A 17748-nucleotide genomic window follows, 5' to 3' on the forward strand; every position below is an offset into this window, starting at 1 on the left:
TTTTGCATTTTGTTAATGTATATAGTGCTTACAAAGTACTTAAAAGGTGGTTGAAAGATTTTCACCCTGATATAGAATAATATAAAAAGTATTAAATATGGCGGTATGTATTAAATGAATAAATGAGATGTGTCAGTTTGGAATCTAAAAAGTACCACCCAAAGATTATACCACTCCACTACATAGACAGACATTCATTGATAGATGATATTGGGTTTTCTCCAAAACGTCTATTATCGCTTTGGAGGCTAAACTTGGACTCATCTGTGAAAATTGCCCAAGCAATTGTCAATTCAAGCCCGGTAATTGACCCATATAGAATTGTGCGATATTTTATTATCATTCTTCTGCCAATATAAGACCTATGTTGGCTCTATAAAGGCCGATATTGACACGGACCTATATTTAAAAATTTCTCGACATCCCAATATTGGTCCCTCGGAGCACGTTCTCATAGAAACCATATTGAGTCCAACTGTGGCCAACTAGTGGAGTAACACGCTAATTAACTGTCGTCTACTTAACTAACCATGCACAGTAGACGTTGACACCAATCTTCCAGTGGAGGATAGCTATAAATATCGCTCGTCGTAGCATTTGGCTGAACCTTATTTATGTCAAACCTGTGGTTAGAACCTGTAGACTATGAACAACATAAGGACTCACATCTGGTCACTTTGTCCTGCCTCTAATCTTCCAATAAATCATCATCGCAGTTCTTCGGACAAATGATGCCTGGAGGTTATTACTGCCAATTGCCTATTTCAAATTTCAAAAACACAGCGAAATATGCAGGCTCGCGATCAAACATACAGTCCCTGACCAAATTATTAGACGCACCAAAGATTCTATGTAAAATCTTAATTATCAGGTGATACCATACAGCTTTATTGTTTTTACGCTATTGAAACCAGTTAGCACTTGTTTACGTTCGTGTATTATTTGTTTAACATCATAATGCAATACGTTAAAAATAAATACAAATAGGAAGTACATACATTAAAACCTCCTGAATAAAAACCCATTACACGTATGTTTAAATATAGAAGTATTGCTAATAAACTCGTGCAAAACATGTCATTATTAAAAAACTACAGTGCGTCTAATAATTTGGTCGAATTATCATTATATACTAATATAATGCCTGATATAATAAATATTCTATATTTATATAATATATCGTCTAATTTAACCAATTAATACACGAACGTAATTAAGTGCAAATCTTTTCAATCTCGTAAAAACAATAAAGGTGTATAGTATCACCTGATAATTACGATTTTACATAGAATCTTATAATGCTTCTAATAATTTATCCAGGGACTGTACAATTTTATGCTCATTCTGATGCCGTGATTTCATTGCAACGCCACTGATTTACATTTTACTTAGCAACTCTTATTTGAAAACATTTTTAAATTTGATTGGACTTATTTTTGGGAGAGTTATCGCTATTTTTTGTACTTTTTCCTTAATTTATGATAACCAATGTACTTAGAACTAAAATTCGAAATCAACTTATTTAATGCGGCATAAGTGCAGAGGGTGGACAAAATAATGGAAACACTACTATACTAATACATTCTTTTATATTTCTCAAGAAATACTAAAATAATCATTTTATAACTTCAGTAGTGTTTACATCATGCGATTTCTCATACATATTAATGACGTTTAAAGCTTTTAGAGCAGGNCAAAATAATGGAAACACTACTATACTAATACATTCTTTTATATTTCTCAAGAAATACTAAAATAATCATTTTATAACTTCAGTAGTGTTTACATCATGCGATTTCTCATACATATTAATGAAGTTTAAAGCTTTTAGAGGTTTACGGGACCGACAATAAATTACGAACGGAAAATAGTGTTTTTGAACATCCTTTGCCAAAAAATGTTGTTCAACAATTATTTTGGTTGTTATATGCAATAATTACGCAAAATTTCGTAAAGCTAGTTTAAATATTTATAGAATTATTGACATTTTCATTAAAAAAAAACAAATTTTTTAGGTATAACTTTAAAAATATTCAATAAAATTAAACGAAATTTTTAGAGCAATTTAAAATTCATTACAAAATTTTTGCTTTAAAATTGGAAACATTTCGTTGAAAACTGTGCAGGGGTGCTACGCCTGCTCCATTTGCGACAAACTGAGACAAAACGGCATAACTGCGCCATTTTGCAAAATTCAGCTCAGTTTCTGCCAAAGCTGCACCATTCTGAGACAAAACGTCCAAAATTTGACAAACCTGAATTCAGTTTCAAATCCGCATCGCCGTGAGTCATTGGAGAGAATTTTGCCGTTCACGCCTCCTAAATGCGTCATTTAAATGTCAGAAATTCCGTTCAGCGAATCGGTTATTGGAATGCAGATAGAATATGCGTTTCGTGTCTACAATTGGATTATGTACAGCAGTGAGTAGCAATCAGTATCGTATGCACCTGATCTTGTAAAAAAAATAGGGTATTCTTCCCTTATACTATTGGTTATTATCTTGTTTTTTTTTCTTAGGAAACTGTACAGTGCACATAATTATTCAGGAATGAAAGACTTCCGCGAAAAAGCGGAAATCCGCTTTTTTCTCCCAATTTTTAAAATTTTCGACCCTGTTTCAAAAACTAAAATTTTTAGGGAGTCCAATTAGAGAAACCCAAGCCGCCGGAACGATAGTCGGATTACCGCAACTTCCGCTATAGAGTGGAAAGGAGTCTAAGCGTTTCGTTTCGACCGCCGATATTTGATTTTTTTGTTTGTTTGGCTGATTTTCGGAATTTTAAATAGTATTAGGAACTGCGCTGGAATATGCTAAATTCGCAATTTTTAATCAGACGATTTTAATATCAATCATCGATTTTCGTATTTAACTGATTTAAAACTTACGTATTGCGATTTTTTTTACGCTATTTGAAAATCGTACTAGCAATTCCTATTCACTCAATTTAAAAATTCAATATCGCGATCTGTATTCTCGCGAGTTTAAAATCCAACGTCGCGATTCGCATTAGCGCATTTTTAAATCCAATATTGCGATTCGTTATCACGCAGTTGTAATATCAGATCTCGTTTTTCGTATTTGTACGCTATTTAAAAATTACTCATTGCGATTCATATTCACGTGATCTAAAAATTATGCATCGTGATTTTTATTTACGCGATTTAAAAATTCAATATCGCTATTTGTATTTTCGCGTTTTTAAAATTCAACAGCGCGATTCTTATTCACGTGATTTTAAAATTCAAAATCGTGAATCATATTCACGCGATTTTAAAATCCAACCGCTCGATTCATATTCACGCGATTTTAAAATCCAAAATAGTGATTCATATTCACTCGATTTTAAAATCCAATATCGTGATTTGTGTTTTTAAAATCCAGCAGCGCGATTCATATTCACGTGATTTTATAACCCAAAATCGTGATTCATATTCACGCGATTTTAAAATCCGACCGCACGATTCATATTCACCCGATTTTAAAATCCTAAATAGTGATTCATATTCACTCGATTTAAAAATCCAATATCGTGATTTGTATTTTCGTGTTTTTAAAATCCAACAGCGCGATTTATATTCAGATGATTTTATAATCCAAAATCGCGATTTTTATTCATGCGATTTTAAAATCCAACCGCACGATTCATATTCACGTGATTCTAAAATCCGATATCGTGCTTCATATTCACTTGATTTTAAAATCAAAAATCGCGATTCATATTCACGCGATTTTAAAATCCAAAATCGCGATTCATATTCACGCTATTTTAAAATCCAATATCGTGATTCATATTCACACGATTTTGAAATCCATATCGCAATTCATATTCACGCAATTTTAAAATCCAATTTCGTGATTCATATTCACACGATTTTGAAATCCAATATCGTGATTCATATTAACGCGATTTTAAAATCCAATATCGCAATTCATATTCACGCGATTTTAAAACTCAATATCGCAATTCATATTCACACGATTTTAAAATCCAGTATCACGATTCTAGAAAAAAGTAGAATTAAGTTTTTTCTTGAATTAGTTACTGTAAAGATGTGATATATTTTTCTACAGTTGTTGCATTTAAACAATTACTAAGTGCATTCATAATCACATTTTATGATTGTATATTTAGCTATACAAATTAAAAGAACATAGTCAACTAACTAATCTTGTGAATGCAAGAAAGTACAATCTACTAGTCAATGCCAATAAACTAAAAAGTTTACTTTTATACTTAATAAAGGATGCAAGTCATTTTAGAAAGAAAATTATATTTATATGTGTCTTTTTAAATTGTTTATAATAGTTTTTAAATATTTCTGTTTTGATATAAAAATGTATATATGCTAATTTTTGGCTATTAAGTGCTCCCTAAAATTTTCTTGAAAAATTCCTACCTAAAATATTTCAAAATTTCACTGCACCTCCTGAATTCTATCAAAGAGTGTTTTTTTTTGTGTTATTTGCATTTTCTTAAACTCTCATTATTTAATTACTGAATTTCTCTTTTAATTATTGAAATCTGTAGACCTTCCATTGTAACTGAATAGTTATATATTTTGAGATGAAATTTCAGCTCAAAATAAAATGGGTATTTTTCCTTTTGAATTACCAAAACTAAATATATATTTCTTTTTAGAAAGGTTGCACCATTATATTTTAAACAATAAGAAAGTTAAAATTTACTTGGTAAAATTCTGGAACAGATACTATTCATTGGCATAAATGATAAATGCAATATATATGAAAGCAAGAGCCCACAAAACAATTTTGTGGACTTTTATAATCAATCATATGCAGGTTTTTTAAAATCCTAGCAATAGTGAATGTATGTATAATTGTAGTACTCCTAGTATGCTATTAATGGTTTTATGGATCCTGAAAATTATCTTTATATTGTTATCAAACTGATTAATAGTCATTTTAGCTGAGATAAACTGAGTCAAAAAATAATTTTAGCTGAGACAAACTGAGCCAAAAAGAGATTTTAACTGAGACGAAATGCAATTTCTGATGAGACAATTTGATATTTTGCGAGTAGCACCCCTGACTGTGCAATGTATAAGTAATTAAAGTAGTTTTACTGCGCATGTGTGGGAAAAATTCAAAATTTTTCTTGTCTCAATTTTGTAGTGAACCGTGTTTGGAAACTAATGAAAAAAGTCCGATTTACATGTCTTAAAAATTTAAAAAGTTTAAAGCAATTTTCTAAGTAGTTTTCGTACTTTTTTTTTTAAAAAAAAAAACCCTCCAAATGCTATGGGGTTTTTACCAATTTCATTTTGTACTATTAAACAAGATTTATTAAAAATAACACCAGCATTGCTGGGGATCATCCATCATAAAAATATCTTTTCACATATTTTCTTTCCTTATACTATCACAGTTTGTAATAAAAGGTGTAAGAACGTTTATTATAAGGAATTCAACTCAAAATTATTCTACAAATGTTATTTTGTATCATAAGACAAAATTAAATAACAAAATGATAATACCTTACAATAAACGTTCATACGCCGAAATATGATTGAATAAGAAAAGAAAACATGCGAAAGAAAAGATATTTTATGGGGGATGGTCCCCAGCAATGCCGGTGTCATTTTTAATAAATCTTGTTTTATAGTAGGAAATAAAATTTGTGGAAAACTCTTAATCATTATGAGCTTTCTTTAATAAAGTACTTAACTACTTAGAAAATTGCTTGAAACTTTTTAAATTTTCAAGATATTTATATCAAACTTTTTTCATTAGCTGCCAAACACGATTCACTTCAAAATTAAGAAGAAAAAAAATTGAATTTTTCCTGCGCTTGCGCAGTATAAAATAACTACATAACTTTGTTTATTAGTTGATTATTAGCTGTTATCAAATACGATTCAATACAAAATTAAGATAAAACAAATTTAAATTTTACTGGTGCATGCAAGTATTAAAGAACTACTTTAATTACTCGTGTCTCAGATTTCAAATCAATAATTTTGAATTTAATTTTAATATAATATATTGTATATAATATATTGTATATAATATATTGTATATAATATATTGTATATAATATATTGTATATAATATATTGTATATAATATATTGTATATAATATATTGTATATAATATATTGTATATAATATANAATATATATTAATATAATATAATATATATAATCAAAAAATATATATATATTGTTAAGCTAGGTTTAGAAAATTGTGTGGCAAAATAATTGTTCCATTATTTGGAATAGGGTGTTCAAAATCACCCAAACTTCTAATTTCTTCATTGATATAAGTATGAGAAATCGCATAGCACTTACAAATTTATAAAATGTTTCTTCAAGTATTTTTTGAGAAACTTGTGTTAATTTCCATTATTTTGTCCAACCCCTGCTTATGAATGATGCTAAATTAACTATTATTACTAATTATCCAACTTACATTAAATTTTATACAAAAATATATAATAATTACTATAAATATAATAATATTAGTTTTATAAAATGTACTTGTACGTATATATATAATAATAATGTGCAGTTTTATAAAATGTACTTGTATATATATATAATAATAATAATAATGTACAGTTTTATAAAAAAATGTCTTTTAAGACTTACTAAATTCTTAAAAAATTAATCCACTGTAGATTCTGAATCAATTTAAAGCACTGTTAGAATGAATTAAAAGGTGATTGACAAAAAATGTCTGGTTTTGAAGCAAATATGGAGCATTGAAATTCATAGCATTTTATCGATTAATGGAATAAATGCCTTCAACGAAAGTAAAATTAATTGAAATATATGTCTGTAATTTTCAATAATAAAATGGTAAATAAAAGGCCAATATAGACCAGTCTTTATAGTAAAAACTAGCAGGCCTGAAATGGCCGCAGGATTTCAGTATAAATTTCGGAGATTATTAATTGTAGCTGAAATTGTTTCACCTTTTCTATATTCATTCAGTTAAATAAATAGAGAATAAAAAATATTAAATTGGTAGAATTAATAGCTTTTAAATTTTAAGATATGAAACAAGGAGAAACTAAAGATTTACATCATAATGCATGATATATGTGAAAGGCGTCTAATCTTTTCATTAGTTTAATAAGGGTTTATGTTTAAAATATTTTATTATTATTTTTCTTTAAAAAGCTCTTAATAGTTTTTCTTTGTTCGCAATAATAAGTTGTTCTTAATAATTATTTAAGTAATAATCGTTGACACCATGCTGATAATAGTAATATTAAGTTTCCTATTGACAACGAAAGATGTCGCTGATGTAGAATAAAACTTTTCTTGTCTTCTTTTCCTTTCTGCTTTCAACGATGCCGTTTACTTTCACCACATTCAGGTAATTTTTTATTATTTTTCTCTATGAAATCATCGTAGTTTTATAAATATGAACAATTTATGTGGACATTTTCTCATTAATTAAAAACAATAAAGCTATAACAGCTCATTCTTAGATGCACTTTTCTATTTAATTAAAATTACGATTATAATAAAGCCGACATCAAATTATGTTAAACAATAAATTTATGGCCAAAACTATCGATGCGGCAAAGTTTTTCGACATGCTTTAATTGCACGTGTAGAGAAAATGACATTTTGTGAACCGAAGTATTTCATAAGAAAATACTTAAATTCTTGAAAAATTATATAAAGGATGCGTAAATAAATTTAAAGTATTAACTTTGAAAAAAAAAATTTTTATTAAGAAAAAAAAATTGCGTGATTCCGTACGTTACTTTTTTTGAACATGCATCGAAAAATTAAATCGCTAAAAATCTTTCACACAGTTATATATTGCTGTCTTTGTTCTTAAGGATGTACTTTTTAAATTTTATACTATTATTTTTATTTGTAAATTTCTATTTATTTATTTTTCGGTGTCGGATAAATGTCAAAAATTGTCCCTTTTGGTTGAAAAAAATATATTTAAGGTATTTTCAGGTAACTTTTGCATTGATTTATGTTAATTTTTGTCTCTAGACAGAATTATAAATTTACTCTAAACTTTTAAAATTAAGAACTGCCTGTTTATATATTGATAAAACTGAATTTCGAGAATCTATCGGGATCTCCGTCAGTCGAAAAGAAATTTTTTTTCCTTATAAATAAAACAAAGAAAATAGTACCAAACATAAAGTTTGTGTAAAAAATGAATCTTTTCTTTTCACTAACATTTATTGTCGATGCACTTTTTGTTATGTCATTCAGCTTCAGTTTCTTGGGACTATTAATTTAAAATGAACTTATTTGCTAAGAAGACGTTTCATTTTAAGAGCTTCTTTCTTGTTATGTCATTCAGCTTCAGTTTCTTGGGATTATTCATTTAAAATGAACTTATTTGCTAAGAATACGGTTCATTTTAAGAGCTTTTTTCTTGTTATGTCATTCAGCTTCAGTTTCTTGGGATTATTAATTTAAAATGAACTTATTTGCTAAGAAGACGGTTCATTTTAAGAGCTTCTTTCTTGTTATGTCATTCAGCTTCAGTTCCTTGGGATTATTAATTTAAAATGAACTTATTTACTAAGAAGACGGTTCATTTTAAGAGCTATAAAGATTAATAGGCAGGGATGTTTTTAATAATTCGAAAATGCTTTTAAAACTTTAATGAGCATACTATTAATTTTCACATTCTTTTTTTATTGCGATATTAAATGGGTAAAAATAGGCAATTCCGACAAAAAAATTTTATTTTTTATTTTCAACATTTGAACTTGAGAATGACTATTATGATTTAAAACTATTTTTGTCTTATAAAATAAATTGTTTTATCATTTTTTCGCTATTACATGCTTTAAATGAATTTTCAGAAAGACGTTAGTTTTGAGAAAAATCTCTTAACGCTAACACACGTTACAAAAAAATTTTATCATAAAATTCTTTAAAACTTTGTGTGGAGATTTTGTATAATGTTAACTATGTTTTTTTGCACTGAAAGCTAAGGACTAAGAGAGAATTTATTATTTTTATCATGCTTTAAATAAGGATGTTAATTTTTCTTTTTAAAAACCAATATTGAACAATAAATTGTGTTTAATTTTATGTCATAGTGTATTTTAAAGTTTTTTAAGATTTTAGTTCGAAACACAGGTAACCATATTATTGATCAAGAAGGAAAAAAAAATTTTTTTTGTTGATATTTATGCATTACAGTTTGTTGTACGGCTGTTATCATGACTTAAAAAAACTGCACTTTTTTATGCTCAAATTTGCCCTTATTTTGAAAAAGTTTCACTTAGAAGTCCTGCTTACCAAAAACAAAAATAAGATTTTAATTAAGGCTGTTTTAGAAATCAAGCCCAATCGGATACCTTAAAGTTTTAGTATAAAGTTTAGTTCTAACTATTTTTTCATAAATTATAATTGTTATTGCGCTTAAGCTGCCGCCTATTAATCGATATCGAAATTAAGTCATACCCCACCGAACAGATAAACAGCAATTGTTTTCTTTCATAAATACTGTCCGTTAGTCTATTGTGTTTCTCCTATTAAAATATTTACTTTTATATCTATTAGTACACCAAGAAATAATTAACTCCTTCGATAACGAATATAATAATGGAATAAAAATAAGTCACTTCTAATGGAAACAAATTAAAGAAAAACAAAGATATAAATTATCATTTTTAAGTATTAGAGGATTGTTACGATGCAGTAACTTTCTTATTATTTTAATACAAACCTTAAAGCTTTATTTGAGCTAAAGTAGTTTGCCAAAAAATCCACATACACAAAAGATGCTAAATTTAGAATCTTCGTGACTTGAAAATAGAATCTTAAGAGTCCCTTTGATGACATTGTATTAAAAATGCTTTTTTGCAGTCGAGGAATGTTTCATTTTTTTTTTCCTTGTGGAAAATAAAATAATTGTTTCCCGTTCTGAATAGAATTGTGAAAGCGTATCTTTTCGCATTATTTTCTAAAATTTGCATTGCAACGATTTATTTTCCTTTTAACAAACAATATAAGTTGGGTAAATTATAGTACTTGAAAGAGTTCCTGGACCTGTTAAATGGAATATTTCAAATTGACGCATTAATGTTCCCATTTTAATGATAAAATTCTAAGCTCATCTAATTTATTTTTCTTCAATAGTGACAACGCTTTTTCCCCGAATTTTTGAATATTATTTTACAAATGACCGGGCGTTCGGTTGATAATATTATTTTACAGTTGATTTTGAATATTGTGTATTCAAAACATCCCATTTTTTGTGAAATCTATTTTAAGATTAAAATATTCGATTGTTCACTCTTCGTAAAATAACTTCCAAATAGCGAATTCTATTTGACCAACTTTTCTTTGAGATCCATTTTCTTTATTTCCCAAATGACCTTGAATTGATTTTCGAAGCCGCTTATAGAGAAAGCAGTAAAATCCCTTTTTGTTTGCATTTCAAACGAAAAACTCAGACAAAATTAACGGATCTTATCAGTGGCAATTATGTTTAAATTTACAATAAATTTTTTTTAGTTGAAAATGTATGCAGCGTGATAGTGGATAATTTTTTGCTCTATTCTTGCTTTCCATACAGATTTCTTTTATGGTTTAGATTTATAAAATAAATAATTTACAAGATAAAGGTGTATCAATTGCTATTTTAATCAGTGTTTATGAATTTAAAACCTGTTTTGTGTTCAAGTATTTCAAAAGGTGACTTTTCCATTTAACGAATTTTCCATATTACGAACTTATGATTGGGCGACTTCGTTAATCATCTAATTTATGTATAGTTCAGACATATTGCGTTTCCTGCTCGATTCATTATTTCAAACATTTTTTATGAAAGGAAACTCAATTAACAATTTTACTTAATCAATTGGTATTCAGATCTCATACGATTTTCTATTATTTTCAGTAAGTGATCTTGTAGGGTCACTAAATTTATTCTTATTGTTCACATGATTTTAAAAATGATCGATTCTAATCAATAATATCGAAATTTTAATTGATAAATTGAGGGATCATCTACAATATTTCTTTAGTACAAAAATGTTGACCGGGATATTAACCGGGATAATTATTAAAATCCAGTTTTAAACTTGTTTGATTAAGAAAGTTTTAAACTCTGCCACAAATTTTAATTAAATACGAGTATGAGATAATATTGTTCATCGTTTTTTTTAACACCTAGCAGTACAATAAAAATTTCTATATATTGATCCTGGGATAGCCTGGTTGGTAGGGCACTGGGCCCATGTCCAAGAGGTCGTAGGTTCGAATTCCGCCGGCCGAAAACTTCGTGTAGTAAATGGTGACTAATGCACGTTAATTCTGTCGAGTCACAAAGTCCTCCATGTTCCATAACAAATCATACCTCTGGCGATACTGATCAAGGAGTTTCCTTGTCTTCTGGATTGGTTCAAAATTACAAAGCTACGGACGTTGAACATTAGTAGTCGTAAACCCAAAACTGGGTCGGCTGCTCAACGACGGTTATAAAATAAAATATATATTGATCCCGAGCTGTGATGCGTTCACCTTCCAATGAGTTCACCTTCCGGGTTCGAATCCCAGTGATCGCTGGTTGATACAAATTCAGCACCCGGCTTGCACCGACCACAGTGCTGACGCGAAATATCCTCAATGGTAGACGGATCATGAGTTAGAGTCCCCTTGCTGTCAGGCTAACCGTGGGAGGTTGTCGTGGTTTTCCTCTCCATGTAACGCAAATGCGCAAAATTTTAAACTATTATAATAAAACAATTTATTTCTGTAAATATGTGTTTTAAACGCATTCATCATTTTGTATTGTATTTTTCTCGTGACAGAATTGCGGCGATACGGCGACCGACATTGTCGAGAGTTTTTTCAAGAAATTTTTCATTTGGGAAGGGAAAAATTTTGGTTTTCCTTTCTGCATAATTTTTCGAAAAAAGTTTTTTTTTTCTGCATAATTTTTTTTCACAGATGTCTTTCTTGCGCATTAGAGAGGAAAGAAATAATCATGATTTTTCTATTCTCATTTGAGATTTTTTTTTTTTTTTAAAAACCGGTAATGACTTCAGCTCGAATTTCAAAATAATTATATGAAATAAAAAAATTCAGAAATCGAAAGTATAGAAGAGTTCACTCTAGAAATGATGTTCTTTCTTTCTTTTTTTTCCTTTGAAGAACACCATATTTTACATACACTTATTTGAGTATTTCTTTTTTGAAGAGTCCTATTCGCGTAATTCGTGATCTTTATTTTGGGAGTTACTGTACGGATTTTACGATTTTTAATTTATTATATCGTTTAATTTATTTACGAATTTTAATTCGTGTAATATTTACAAAATTCAAAAGAAGAAAGAATTAGTACATTTTTCCGCTAACAAAATGCGAGAATTTCGCCTATGATATTAAAATTAAAAAACTATTACTTTTGCATTTAAAGTTTTTTATGCATTTTTATTCTATACTTTCTTCTATAAACACAAAGTTTCTGTCACTTTAAATTAGTAATTGTTGTAATTAAAAGTATCTTAAAGCAAAATATTAGTGCTAGGGAAGTTTGCCGCAGAAAGCACAAAAAAATTATGCCGCAAGGATATTTTTTCTAAGTGAATAATTTGTATCGTTTAAGTTAAAAATCATAAAGTTACTTATTTAAAATTATTATTTTTTCTTTTAACTCTGTTTTTTTTCCTTCTTTTAACTAACTTTTTTTTTACCTCTTGTGTACCTATTTTTCTACCTGTTTTCTGAAAAATATAGATGTCCCTGAAAACGTATTTTTCGTCTGGCTATAATGCATAATATGTAACAAAACTTTTGATCTTTTCATACTACTGCTGATGTAATCGTAATTTGATTTCGTTATATTTTTACTATTTATTAATGTAACGCCATTTTTCTGATGAAGTTTAATATAATGTGTTCACGTTTTGTAGTAGACTCTAAAACAAAGTTATGGATTTTGACAATGAATTTAAAGAAAAGCATAGCTAAATTAAAGAGTTTGAAAATTCGAGTCTATGATTTTTTTTCTTTTATAATTAAGCTTCATTTAAGATAGAAAATCGAATGCATTGTTCAATTCGCTGAACAGCGGAGATCGTTTCTTTGTTAGCTGTGTGGTAAAAATTAAATGATGATAAATATTTAACGCACAATTTTCGAAATATCTTAAGCAAAGTTGAGAAAACCTTCTAAATTAACCCTATGGGACACGTGTTTTTTCCGCTAATTCCTGGAATTCCGCAAATCTCAAAACCGTTTTTTCGAGGAATTCCGCGAATCAATAATTTATGATCCGATAAAATTTTCTCGAGTCTAAAATTTAAGAGCTAATCTCGCTAGTCCCCGCAAAATCCCGTTAGCGCAACATTTATTCCGCCCGTACCAGCATGATAAACTTCAAGAGCACGAGACAGTAAAAAAAAATCTCTAATAATTTCGGCTAGTATTAATGAATTACTAAGGCTGAGAAAAGAATAAAATTGTTAATCTAAAAAGTAATTCCCAAATGGCAAACATTTAAAAAGATCGTTAACTAGAAGAAAATCTGCTTTTTTCAAAAATTTTTTTTAAACTTATGGTTTAATGGGAAGCAATTTGTAACAAATTTCGATTTTTAATGGAAGAATTTTTTAATGAATGTGATATATTTCCCCCTTTTTTATTTGACTGCAATTTAATCGAATTAAATTATAATATTATATTACGACATGAAAATTTCAAATTGCGTATTTCACTAATCATTTTTCAACGCGCTGAATACTATCGTAAATTCGTGTTTCGATTTTTTTTTTATTTTGCAGTTAATACAATTGATTTTCTCATGATTTTAAAAATTCGGATATTATTACATCATTCGAAGTTTGAATCGCTCTTTTGAGTAATTACTTCTTGATAACCTCAATGTGCGACGACACCATCGTAAATTCACGCGGTGTTTAGATCGTTTTATCGGCTATTATTTCTAGGAATTTTTTCAATGTTTTTTTTAAAAACTCTCTATATTTTTTATACATTATTGTTACGACACGCAGATTCAATTCGTGTATTTATTAATCACTTTTTGACGCGACTGTACCACTGTTTTTTCGATCGACTTTTTCATAGTTATTGCTACTGATATCCACGTGGTTTGTTATGAAAACCGATATTTTTATACGATAATATTAAGAAACGAGTAATTAGAATCGACCTTTAATAAAAATCTTTTTGAGGAGCTAGATTTGCCCTAAGTACATGCTTCGTTTCGATCGTTTTTTTTTTTTCTTCAGTTATTGATGTTAATTTTCATCAGGGTTTGTGATTTTTTTTATTTTATTTAAAAAAAAAAAACTCGATTTTTTTTAAATTTAAATCGAATTTTTTTGATTTAAATCAGATTTTTTTTATTTTTATTTAATTACATTGTAAGAAATTTAATTTTTGATTCAAAAACTTTAAAAATGTTTAATCAAAAAATTAAATTAATATTAAAACTATATTATAACAATATTTTAGAAGCTCTAACTTACTAAAATAATTTTTCATTATAATACATAGCCTTGAATGCATAGCAACCATTTTGAAACAAATGCATCAATGAAATTTAAAGACTAGATGAAATAGAGAATTTAAAGAATACTTCAGGTTTTTTGTCTAGGTTTTTCTGAGAGGTACGTATTTTGTGAAAATTAAAAATTATGTTTTAAAAATCAACACAAAAATATGGTAAAAATATAAATTTATCGTTTCTTACGAGACTCAAAAATAAAATTTTAATAAAAAGTATTTTGTGAAATTTCCTAAAGTTGAATTTGTGAAGGTACCTTTAAACGGTAGTAAATTTGGCTTGTACATACCCATGTTCTTTAACTATTTTCTTTTCCCTGTTCTTTAACAAAGTTTCAATTAGCGAACCATAATTTTAATTTAAAATTGTGATTTTTTTTCTTGATTTTTAAAATGACAAAATAAATGTAACAGATTGTGTTTATAAATGAAATGTATTCACTCATCAATAAATAATTAAATATTTAATCTATATATTTTTATATTAAGATATTCATTTTTAATCCTATATCAAAATAGATAAGTTAGGCTAAAAAAATTTTAAAAAATCTGTGTACTCATTTAAATTTTTTTTTACAAAATTTCTTAATAGAAAATCTGATAATGTCAAAGATACTGTAAACATATTATGAGAAAAAATACCAGTTATCAGTTAATAATCCCACTTCTTCAAATAGACTTTGAAATAGTTTGAAGGGCATATAGAATATATTTTTGGCATATTAGAGAAATTTCTTTTTATTATAACCTCAAGTTTTAGAAATATACATTTTCCACCAATTAAATATAATGTAGATTTTAATTCCATGCTTTTTCAATCGAAACGTAGTGTTTTAATTAACATTATTTAAAAAAATTTTTGGAAAAAATTTCATGTTTATTAATTACTTTCTACAGCTATGCAAGTCTATTTTAAGACTGCATTAAATGTTTGCTTTAATCTGTACTTTCAATCTCAAGAATCAAACGATTTTTAAAATTGTATTTTCAAATTTGTTGGAATTTAACGCATATAAAGAAAGAAAGTAATTTCGTGAACTAAAATTAATTATTGCAGCAATTTATGTCAGATAAATTTTAAAACTAAGAAAAGAAAATAATTAAAGTAGCAATAATTTAAAACACTGTTTTTTAACTTTTATAATCATTATATACATATATATAAAAATCAGTTGATTTAAATCAATGATTTTTTTAAAAAGATCATTTGATTTAAATCAAGCTGATTTAAATCAACAAACCCTGGTTTTCACATGATTTTTTTAGAATCTCGATATTATGATATGAGAAATTCTAATCATGTCCTTAAGTATTAAATATTTGGCGCAATATTTTGATTTTTTTTTTCAATAAATTTTTCAGTACTGATTTTCGCGTATTTTTTAAAGTTACATATTTATTTTTGACATTTTTAATAACATATTATTTATTACAACACATGCACTGGAAACATACATTTAATTAATCCTTTTTTGACGCGTCTGATTCTTGTGATTTCGTCCTAAATATATGTGGTTTGCTTATAAATCTTTTTTAAGTTATTGCTGTGGATTTCACTGTTTTTAAAATCCTTTCTTTTTTTTCTTTTTTGTCTCATATAGGAGGTTTGAGAAGTAGAAATATGTAATTTTTTTCAATATATATATTCTTTTATGTGTAGGTGAGAAAATTTTTTTATAAATGTTACTTTTGTGCATAAAAATGAGACTTCGATTTTTAACTTCTGTGTACAAAAAGAAAAAAAACTAAGTACTATTAAAAAAAATCTGCAGTTAAAACAAAAATTCAAGATAATTTCCTCTCCCAGCAATTACATGTCTGTATTACTCTTGAATTGCGGTTTCAAATTATAGAAATAAGAAAGTTGGCAATTTAACAGATATTACATAATTTTATAATACTTAAGAATTTAATTTGTGAAATTAGAGAAAGACACTTCACTAAAAAGTGTATTTGCAGGGGGGGGGGGAGAACAAGGCAGGCATCGCCTGGAATGCCAGATAAGGGGAGCTCTGCACAAGACCCAGATTTAATTATTTGTAAATTAAATATTTCCTCCTTTTTTAAAGTATTGTTTGCTTTAAAAAAATATTTTTATTATTATATATTATATTTTTAATGATATCAGATGCTTTGCATTTAATTAATTAATAAATGCAGATTTGTTGTATAAAATTTTTATCACAGTTATGCTTGTTTAAATGTTTTAATTTTAGCTGTAAAACTTTTGTACATTTTCTATTGTGGTTTGATATGACCTATTAAACTAATAGCTCATTATTTAATTTTTAAAATTTACAGATAAATGCAATTTTAACTTCTGAGAATTGTTTTTTTTTTTCCTTGGTAAAATGGAAAATAAAATAATTATAGTGCTTTGTTTGTTTTATCTTGTAAAATTTTTTTAAAAGGTATTTCAAAATAAATTTATTTATTTATTGTGATATTTGTGTCTCCCTGTTACAAATACAATTTGCTTAGATGCAAAACTTGCTTCTTAACTGAGACAAACTGGTACAAAACCTAGATTTTGCTGTTACAAAAAGTGGGACTCCTGTAAGGGTCAAATGGGACAGTTAAAATTTTTTTTGGTATGAAGTTTAATATCAAGATATAAAAAATTTAAAAAATGTAATATCAAATTCTAGAAAGTTAAATACATTTTTTAGATCTTGATAGTAAACTTCATAAAAAACGTTTTTTTTTTATTCTGATAATACGATCAAAGAATAGATTTTAAGTTTAATGCTATTAGTTTAACTCATTTTAATTCCAATTTATACTTTAAAATTTTTAAGAATAGTTAGATTGGTTAAATTATTAGGTTTAAATTTATTTATGATAATAAAACAGATTTTCTTTCAGCTATTAGGCACTTCAAAATAACATTAAAGAAAATTAATTTTCCATTTAATTATTGTAATTAAAATTATTTAATTCACAGTATTTTAAAGACGTTCAACTAATTTGACCGATATTGGAGCCTGCATAAATAGGCCTATGCGATGAAACTTAAGATTTTTATTCCTGAAGAATATAGAGGACATCACTTTATTGGAATTTTTAATTATTGAATGTTTTTGCTATATTTTTCAAATTTTTCGAAAGGGGTCAAGCACTAAGGAATATAACTAAGGAATAATATATCTAAGGAATTTTTTAAATATTTGGCAATTTTATTTTGATTGGGTTATTCTAAATATAACTTTATCTTTATTTATTTTTCTTATATGTGGGTGTTTCATTATTAGTTTT

The 17748-nt window shown here is 27.3% G+C and overlaps 1 protein-coding gene across 4 annotated transcripts in view; it reads left to right on the plus strand.

Annotated features, from left to right (window-relative positions):
* Positions 1-17748, plus strand: part of LOC107451508 (uncharacterized) — a 161314-nt gene that overhangs the window by 116940 nt on the left and 26626 nt on the right. The gene's annotated exons all lie outside the window — the stretch shown is intronic.

Source organism: Parasteatoda tepidariorum, chromosome X1 (genome assembly GCF_043381705.1).
Source record: "Parasteatoda tepidariorum isolate YZ-2023 chromosome X1, CAS_Ptep_4.0, whole genome shotgun sequence".
Classification (NCBI taxonomy): Eukaryota; Metazoa; Arthropoda; class Arachnida; order Araneae; family Theridiidae; genus Parasteatoda; species Parasteatoda tepidariorum.